Raw genomic sequence first — 9,167 nt, 5'->3', positions numbered from 1 at the left:
CTGTATCTAAGAGAGATAGTGCCTAAAATGCTGATCAAGCATCGTTAAAGACCACGGCTGCCATGCAGCCTTCAAGACCAGAATGAGAGATTAGAATGTGAGCTTTGTTACAGAAGTCACACCCTTTCAAAATGTGCAGGAAGCTCAAAGGAAAAGTGCCCCTTCCACGCCAGCCTTAAGTCAGGATTTATGCTCCCCAGCTGCAAGGGACAATGCCATGGTGCCAGTGCAATGCTGACCTGAATTGCTGTGGCAGGAGCATGATCATATTGCCCAGACATTGGCACAGAAATCCTGAATTTAAGTTTCAAATGGCTCTCACTAGTATTTTCTTTGGGAATTTGCAGCATTGTGTTGCATGGCCATGCCCAGTGTGCTGACGGGGGCCTTTTTGGCTGTCTGAGTGGATGTTCAGCTCCAACATGCACCCCTTAAGTGCAAACTTGAAAGTCTGACCCTCAGCCTTTTTGGAATTGTCTCCTTTTAAATCCAACATGCTGCTGAAATAGAAAGCAAAACATAAAGGGACCTGTGTTGATCCAAGATAAAACTTTTTTCCTTCAATATGAAGGATAAAAATGTAAAAGCAACTGGACAGAAGGGGGAAAAACCCTGCTCAAAAAGTCACATTCTGACAAGAAAATGATTTGAAAGATGAAAGATGGTACTCTGAGGAGTTAGAACCTAGGAATAACAAGAAACCCAAGGCTTTTCTTTTGGCAAGGCTGGTATTCTTCAATACCCTAGAGCATCAGTAAAAGTTTTCTTATGGAAAATGCTGACTTTTCTAAAAATGCAGTCAATGGAGAAGGAACAGTGTATTCTCAGTGTATGATGGGTTAGGCTCTGTGCTCCTGACAAATCCAAGTTCAAGATGAATGACCGATTGCCCTGATATAGGCTTGGAACAGCTCCATCTCTGCAGAGCTGATTATATTGATAATTCCCTTTCTTTCTCTTCTCCTTCTCTCTCTCTCTCTGTCTCTGGGATGTGTTTTTCTCTTTATTTCTTTATTGTTATGTGGTAAAGAAAGGCTTCAGCATCACTAGTAAACATTTTTTGAGGAAGAAATAACCCCAAGTCAAATTCTGAGTCCTGAATTGCTGACAGCTCTGAAATGATGTAGAAAAATACCACCCAACTAAGCCTGAGGTGGGACAGAAGCCAATTTTTTTTTTGTCTCTTGGTTCAAACCCCTGAGCAGGTTGAGTGGATAATCTAATGGCATGTTCTGGATTTCAAGGTTGCAAATAAGGTTGATGAAATGCTAGTGGGACCCCAGGCTGTGGTGACAGAGTTAGCACAGCCACATTTCAGCCACGTAGGAGAAAGGATAGACACAGGTCCCAAGAGGAGGTCGGTCACCAGTGCAATTTGATACTCTCCCGGGTTCTCTGGCAGACACCACCTGCTGTCAATGCCTCTCCATTACCAGGGCTCCTTGGTGCAAACTCATGGCAGATTACAGGGAGAAGATTGCATCCTGATGTTTCATCTTTTGCCCATAAAATTGTTAATCAGCAGGTCTGCAGCTGAGCTTCCTGGGTAGGAAGCACTACATTAGGGTTGTAAGGAGCTGTAGGGGATTCAAGTAACGGCACGAAAAAACACATAAGAGGCATCTTTACATGCAAGCTGTGCCATTGGGGAACTGTGCCTATAGCTTTTATATATTTTTATAAAAGATAACTTATTCAGCAATTATTTTCAGGACTCACTAGAATGACTGTGAAACTGGGATATTGTGTACTGCCATTAGTAAAAGCACTAAATCTAAAGATAAAACCAAAGATAAAATAAAAAGGGCTATAGGGGAAATAGAGCTGATTAACTGTCATTCCTTGATTATGTCTTTTCCATTATGTATTTAAATTCATATTTTTTACAGGGTTTCACATGGACAGGTGCAACAGTAGAGCTGCAGAGAAAGAATTTTGCCCCTGCTGCCAGTAAAGCTCCAAATGCAACAGTTTATTTCTTCCTTGAGGGATACTTTTTCCATACTTTTATCAACAAAGTGAATCAATGACTCACTGCTTGCCAATACAACTCACACTGCGTTTTCTCATTTCCCTAGAACCGAGACAGTCAGTATAAAAATAAATGTCTGTTCTCACCACTTCCTGTCCTGCTCTCCAAAAGAAGTGTTTCAGGGATTTAATTTATCATCTTTGGCTTTCCCAATCTCTCTCTCATTACTGATGGGAGTGTCCTGCAACAGGAAATGGCCCTATCATGTAAGCTTCAATGTGTTAAGGACTACTTCCAGCTAAAAATAGGTACCAGAACTATCTTCTAGTTTGTTCCTCTTCTTTTGTGTTAAATTCCAAATGTCACACATAGTATAGAGCTTAGAATAAACTCAACCTTTTATGCCATTTAAATGCAACAAACTACTTTTAGCAGCCTGCTTTGCAAATTAAGTATTTGCCATGTGGCTCATGATGTGTCCATGCTTCAGGAAGAATCGGTCCATGATGCATCTGCTGACTTCTTTCAGAGATTAATATCTGCATTAGAAAAGCACTTGGGTGACAGTCAAGAATGAGGCCACACTAGGATCTGTGTATGGTCTTCCTCAGAAGGGAAATACCTTTAAGTTAATGGTTCACCATCCCAAAATCTCAGTGGGTTAATGGAAAACCTTGTGCATTATTAGTGTTGTTACCAATGGCATTCAAATCCAAAATATCTAATTGTGCACTGAACCACTGTTAATCACCCTAACATTCAACACCATGTGTCTGGGTACATATAGTGAATACTCATCCTGCACATGAAAAATGTGGTATAATTAGCTTCTTCTAATAGAGATATAAAAGATGCCAAAAAAGCACAATGCTTGCATTTATTGTGTAAAATATTACATAATTAGATAATCTCTGATAGTGAATGCCTTGGGGAAAAGGACTCAGGGCTAAGAAAGTCATAGATTCTGATTTCAGCAGAATCTAATTTTATTTGGAAATAGTTGTTACTTGACCTCTCTCCTCTGTACATTAGTCAATATAACTGGAAAACCCATTAAAAGCAAAGCTCTTTGGAACTGTTTGTTCAACTTGAATATAAAAAATTCTGCTTAAACACATGCAAATGCTTTCCACTGTGAAAAGAGTCTCTCTTCTTTCTGGCAGTTCCTTAGTCATGAGATTAAAGCTGTGAAAAAAAATAAAAGTGTGACACCAATGCCTTTAAAAAAAATACCTATTAATAATTACAGTTTTAATGAATGGCATGCTGAACATTTAAAATCCAAATTCAGTGGAGCAGCACTAACAGTTTATTCCTCCCACCAGCACAATTATCAGGTCAAGGCTGCAGAGAGGGAGAAGGGTTTAATTTTTGGAAGTGAGTGGGAGCAAAGGTTCTCACTGTGTGGTCCTGCAATGCATGACACTCTTGAGTTTTCCTGGAGAGTGCAGCTGAGGAAGAGGACCTGTTCTGGAGCATGGCTGTGACAATGATGAAAAGCAAAAGGAACCCTTAATGGGGGAAGGTGAATTTGACAGACACAGGAGGATGCCTTTGCCAGTTTCCACACCGCCTGCCACAGCCAATGAGCATCATTTGGCCAACACGACAGAAACTTCCACGGCAGTTCTTGCTTCAAGCCATTCATTACTAGTACAGCAGCTGGGCTTGGCTTTGTAAGGTGTAGAATGTTGAGCATGTCAGTTTTGACAGGATTTCACTGGAAGATTTCCTTCTAACTTTGGATTGACTATGGTTGAGCTCTCCGCATGCTGATGGGATTGCCAGTGCTCCCTACAAGCCATCTCTTTGTGTCTTGCCTGCATTTTTGTCCTTTTTTCATCTGCCCACACCTTATTTTCAGAACTGTTTATTCACTTTTTCGTGTCAAATGTCCAAATCTTTCATTCAACTTTTTCTTAAAGTTGCCTTCTGTCAGAAGCCTCTAGCTAGAAGGATACTATAGGTGACTATTATCCCTTTTTTACTTTTTGCTTCCAAATTTTTCTGCAGTGTGATTTTACTAATACTACACGTAAACTGTAAAAATCAAAATGGAAACAAGCAAAAAATAGGATTTGTTAAATCATGAGTACATTTTGATTTACAGGGTCAGGCAAGTGGTCTGAAGCTATAATACACTTTCCAGCCAGTGTCAAACAAATTGCTTAATGACTTGCTTCTAGGAATATACAATTTTTATTGCATTAATGGAGGATTTTCACCTTCTTGACTTCATGAATAATCAGATATAGACACAAGTACATCTCAGTCTGAAGATAATCAAGTGTGTGGTGGGGTGAAATTTGCTTCCCTCCTGCTATTCCATACCTAGTGATGTTAAATCCTGAATTAAGATGCATGACTGCACAGTTCCTTTGCAGATAAGAATGGTTTCTTTCCTTGAATGCTAAAATGGTTCTGTGGCATCAGGTAGAAAATTTGTGCTACAAAATATCTCAAGAAAATAATTGAGTCAGTGAATAATTTATTGAATTTACTGAAAATATTGACCTAGATTTAATATTTCCACATTCAGAACACGGAAAATGAGTTAAATTGGTGTGTGGAGTTAGCCTAGAGTGAGACTGTTGCAGCATTATTAATTTACAAGTGTGAGTTGTTACTCAAGAAAAGCCACTTAGCTATTAAATGCTCTGCTTGGGTTAAGCTGACATTTTCTTCAAACTAAGACCGGTGGTCCGATATTGCCAACCATTAGTGAAGACAAGCTGTGAAAGAAGAAATTGGGAGTGATTAGCAGGCTTGGGGATAAGTAAGGACTGCAATTCTGGGCCTTCGCTTTTATTTTTTTAATCACCTTTGAACCTAATTTGATACCAGGTCTCCATCAGCCTGGTGGCTTAACCACATTTTATCCACTTCTGTATTCAAATTGCAGAAGCTATTAGGAAGTATGGTGCACTGAAATTTAAAGTACCTTAAATAAGTATTAGTCTACTTCTCAGAAAAGTGTCTGCTAAACCTGCCTAGGCTTTTTGTCAAAAAAAATAAACATCAAATAGCAGAGAAAATTCAGAATAGAAAATTTTATTTCATGTCCAGAAGAAAAGGAAGAGCTAAAGATGGACAGCAGCACAGTTAGATAATACAAAAGGAAAATTAAATAAAACTGATAGATAAATGTATTTTTCTGTTCATTGTGTAGACTGATGTAGTTTCTTTTGACAGAGACTCATTGTTTTAGTGGACATCAGATATCCAAGCTCATATGATCTCAGGCCTTTCTAAGAAGCAGAATGTATCAGACAAAGCTTTCAGACTGGCCATGTATACTGCACCTGCAGCCATCTGCTTCTGTAGACATACCCTTTCCCACCAGAAAGCATTTTGTCTTGCCTGATTTACATGAACTGTGCAGTTTTTGGTTACGTACAGCAACCAGCCCTGTCCAGTACCAGGCATGACTGTTGGCAAAAGTATCCAAGAAAAAAAGCTACTTGCTAAAATCTGTCAGCAGACTGAAGCTATTAACAAATCTTATTTTGCAGAAATGTTATTGGCAGGAAGAAGTTCACAAAAAGGGTGTTCCCTTCACAGGGGAAGGGCTCTAAGCGGTGTTGGTAACCAGCACAGGGGTTTGGGGTTCAAATTGTTATTATGGTACTTACAAAAGGAATGGTGGAGGTATTTAAGTTGAAAGAGAAAGTTAAAGGGAGATAGATAGCACAAAAGCTGTGGGGGAAATAGTAGGGACCTCCAAGATTGTAGAGGGATGGGAGGCCAAGCTTGGATGCTTGCCAAAAAGGGGTCTGGTTGGGGTTCAGGCTGCAATATCACTGTATTTACACTCATCCTTTAAACTGCTATTTGCAACACAGAAGTCACTAAGCAAACAAGCAAACTCCCAATGTGCCAGCAGCTTCAAAGTGATGGTGATTTAAAGAGAAAGAGAGGATGGTAGAAAAGGTTATGTTTTGTAACAGGATCATGGGAAAGAGAAAGGAAAAGACATTTTAATCTTTGCTTCATGAATAAGTGACCAGTAGTGGGAAGAATGATTAAGAAATCTCACAATGTCCACTACTTTTGACAAGAGTACCCCAGGCACTGATGTGCAGCACCATTAACTCCTAAGAAAGCATATCTCTTTCTGTGCAATGACAACAGGACATTCAGGGAGTCCTTCAGTTTGCAAATGAAGACAACCCATCCCAGCCATCTACTTATGAGTGTTGTGATTTGAGATACAGATGTGTGAGCTCTCTTCAGAGTCAGCAGGGAGAGCCCAGGGACTGAGACTCTACCTCAGGCTGAGTGCAGTCACTTACTAGACCAGTTGATTTTCTAGGTGACTGGTTTTCTGTGGGACACTGGACACCCAATTTGCTTGTATTCACAAATTAAGAATCTTAATGTTTCTCAATGTGAAAAATGCATTATCAAGTTAGACTTAAGATATCTATTTCTTAGAGGATGTTGAAAGCTGTTAGAATCAATCAATCAAATGCAGGAAAGCAAGAGCTACACTAGTCTCCAAGTTCTTTTAATGATGCTTTCTTTGCACAATGCTGTCCTGCACCAGCAACTCATATATTTTGTATTTGAACTGAACAGGAACTACTGTGTATAGGCAAAAGAAGTATTCTACAGAGACAGGCATACCTGTTTCAGACTGTCTTCCACTCTTTACTACTTTTACTAAACATGTCAGGACCTGAACACACGCATCGAGACAGTCCCTGTAGTTGGGCTCTTGGCCCTTGTAACCAGCAAGAGCTGAAAAAAGAAGTACCAGAGATAATAAACCTGCTGGGTCCTTTCAACATATAAGAATCTCTTTTTCTTGGATTGTATGTAGGGCAGTCAGCCTGAGAAGATCCTCACAAACTGAAGGAACAGCATGCCCACACTGATAGTTTCCAGCACTCAGCATCTTCTGTACCACAGAACTGCTGATGGTGTATCAGCCAAGATATAAGACTTAAAAAATTTCAGGAATGGCCAAGGAACCAACAACTGAGCATCAGGGACTGAATATCTTTTGGAAAGCACATCCTTTTTAGTTCACAGGTGGTGTGAGGAGGAACAATGGAGTTGAAAATTACAGCAGTTCTGCAATTTCTTCAAATTGACATAAATCAAGGAATAACTACTTAGAATAACCAACTCCTTAGTGCAGGACATGATCAGAACTAGAAAATTATATTGAAGCTGGGAAGATGAAGAGATGTTTGGATATGCTGAGATCACAGTTTTCAGCTGTAAGCACAGGAGTGCACATTTTAACAATGGAGCAGATGCTTCCAATTATCTGCAATAAGGAGAAGGGACACTTGAAAATCTAGCTGGTATTAGGTGGCTGTCAGAAGGCTCTTGGATAAGAGGAAAAGGATGCAAAGTGCAGCAAAATAATTTTACTTTCATAACACATTAATTTTAAGACTGCTCTACAAGTTGAAAAACTCGTGTGTATTCTGATGACTGAAAGCAAAACAGTCAAACTGGAAATCTTAATGTAGAGTGCTTTTCCTATTTTAAACCATGAAAAACTTTACTCATTAAATATTTTCTTTGATGTTCTACAATGTTATTCAAATTTAAGTAGATTTACATGTTTAACTGTGCCTACTGCTTGCTCATGTAGTGTTTATATATGAACTGAAAATAAGATTCCCATAGAAAGGGACAGCTTGTAAAATACAAAACTGTACAACATAGAAGAGAAGAAACTGTAAAACATAGTAGAAATATAAATGTAGCCCTTTTATTCACTCTTTGGCAATTACTGCATGCCACATCCCGGGGCATGTTTTTGGTTTGCTATGTGCTTAGCAGGGTGATGTTCAGGAAGGCTGAATTGCCTGCCCAAACCATGCATGTGCTGACAGACAAATTCATGTCTTGTCGTTTGTTCCTTGTCTGTGCTAACTCAGGCTGCCTGCACTCTCTGCTGAAGGCATGCCTGGTTTTTTCACCTGAGCCTCATGAAGAAGACAAGAACCACAGACAGTTCTTTTCTCTAGTGTGTCAAGCCTGTGTTGTAGATTTCCCACAACACTTCCCCACCACACTATCGCAATCTTGTCCATATGGCACTCAGATGAGTGAAAAAGTCAATAAAACAGAAATGAGCTTTTGGTGAAAGATTTGTGCTTTTAGCATTGTTTCTTTTTAAAATGCATCCATCTTGGCTGTATAGAAAAAAATCTTATTTAAACTTGCTTCCACAAAAAGTATGAGAAAAATACATCATAGATAAATTTTATAGTAAAAATTAGGAACTTATTGACAATTGAGATAATATTTTGCTGAATAAAATAAATATACCTTTTTAAAAGGTCCTTTCTCATTCCACTTCTTTTAGATGTGATTGCTAATTTATATTCAGGACTTGCACACAGCAGAGCTTATCCACACTTCAGATGCACCTAAAAAATCCTGCAGGAAACTGCTCTTTTCTTGGCAGTTTGTGCAAAACCTCAAAAACAAATAAAATGAAATTAATTTGAAAATCATTATTTTGGGACTATATGCACTCAATACTACTACCTAAAATTGTGTCTACAAAAAGAAATGTTGAAATTGATTTAAGGTGACACATTCTTCTTTCAGTAAACTTCTTAATTATTACTTTGAGTCAGAGAATTGTTCTTACTCGTGGTATTCTGCTAAGAATGCTAACCCAGATGATTTGACATTGGCCTTTCCTGGCTAGTTTGTGGTGCTCTGAAGAAAGAGTGGATAATGAATTCTACATTGCAATTAGATGCCTCATTTCATTCTTCCTCAAGAACCACAGGAAGCTGCTCAACAGTGATAGCAAGTTAAAGAAATTCTGAGCAGCTGGATACCACCTCTTCCTCCAAACACTGATGCACTCTGGGCAAGCCAAGGAGAGGTAACTTCTTGCTTATTTGGATGTGTGGACAGAAGTCTTGGAGGTTATTATTATGAATTCACTGCTTGGTATCAATGTCATTTTGTAAAGAAAGTGAGTCCAAGTCGGTAGGCTGGGTACACCATGAACAAGTATCGTCTTATGCCCTCATTTACCTGCTTGGGAAAAAAGGAGTTCAAGGAAGGAAATCCAAAAGGATATGATTAAAAGTGTTTAAGCTTCCTGAAAAACTTTGAAATAGGTTTTTCAAACATATCCTGGTGTCTGAAGTTTGTTGAACAAGACAAAGTTCAAGAATAACTACAGCAGAAGGCTAGACATGCATGGTCTGCT

General features: G+C 39.0%; 1 long non-coding RNA gene across 1 annotated transcript; it reads right to left on the bottom strand.

The window, feature by feature from the left end:
- Positions 1-2,831: 2,831 nt before the first annotated feature.
- LOC131578076 (uncharacterized) lies at positions 2,832-8,408 on the bottom strand. The gene is made up of 3 exons (XR_009277374.1): positions 8,264-8,408; positions 6,599-6,712; positions 2,832-3,157 (listed from the first exon to the last, which is right to left on the bottom strand). It is a non-coding gene; the product is annotated as an uncharacterized LOC131578076 (long non-coding RNA).
- Positions 8,409-9,167: the final 759 nt, after the last annotated feature.

The sequence above is a fragment of the Poecile atricapillus genome, chromosome 3, assembly GCF_030490865.1.
Source record: "Poecile atricapillus isolate bPoeAtr1 chromosome 3, bPoeAtr1.hap1, whole genome shotgun sequence".
Classification (NCBI taxonomy): domain Eukaryota; kingdom Metazoa; phylum Chordata; class Aves; order Passeriformes; family Paridae; genus Poecile; species Poecile atricapillus.
Note: the sequence above shows the minus strand (reverse complement) of the source record. Positions and strands in the feature narration are given on the sequence as shown.